Raw genomic sequence first — 460 nt, forward strand, 5'->3', positions numbered from 1 at the left:
TTTCCAGTGGAGATTGATGAACAATCACCAATTGAGGTTGCCACTCCTCAGAACCGACGGGTAGCATGAGCGGNGGGACGTTGCAGTTGACTGGTATCAATGCTGTGATGAATTATGCGCCGACGATCATGAGCAGGCTGGGGATGGAGGCTCTTGTGGGCAACACCGTGGTGATGGTGTGGAACTTTGTGACGACTCTGTTCTCGATCCCGCTTGCCTCGTACTTCACGATGCGTCAGTTGTTTGTTGCGTGTTCGCTCGTGGCATCCCTTGCATGTTTGTTTCTGTGCGGTGTCCCTGTGTATCCTGGCGTTGCATCTACAAGTGCGAAGAACGGTGTTGCGATCACTGGGATTGCTGTGTTCATTGCTGCGTTTGAGTTTGGCATTGGCCCGTGCTTCTTCGTACTGGCTCAGGATCTGTTCCCGCGCTCGTTCCGTCCGAAGGGTTCCTCCTTTGT

Source organism: Trypanosoma theileri (genome assembly GCF_002087225.1).
Source record: "Trypanosoma theileri isolate Edinburgh chromosome Unknown TM35_Tth_34_V1, whole genome shotgun sequence".
Taxonomy (NCBI): domain Eukaryota; phylum Euglenozoa; class Kinetoplastea; order Trypanosomatida; family Trypanosomatidae; genus Trypanosoma; species Trypanosoma theileri.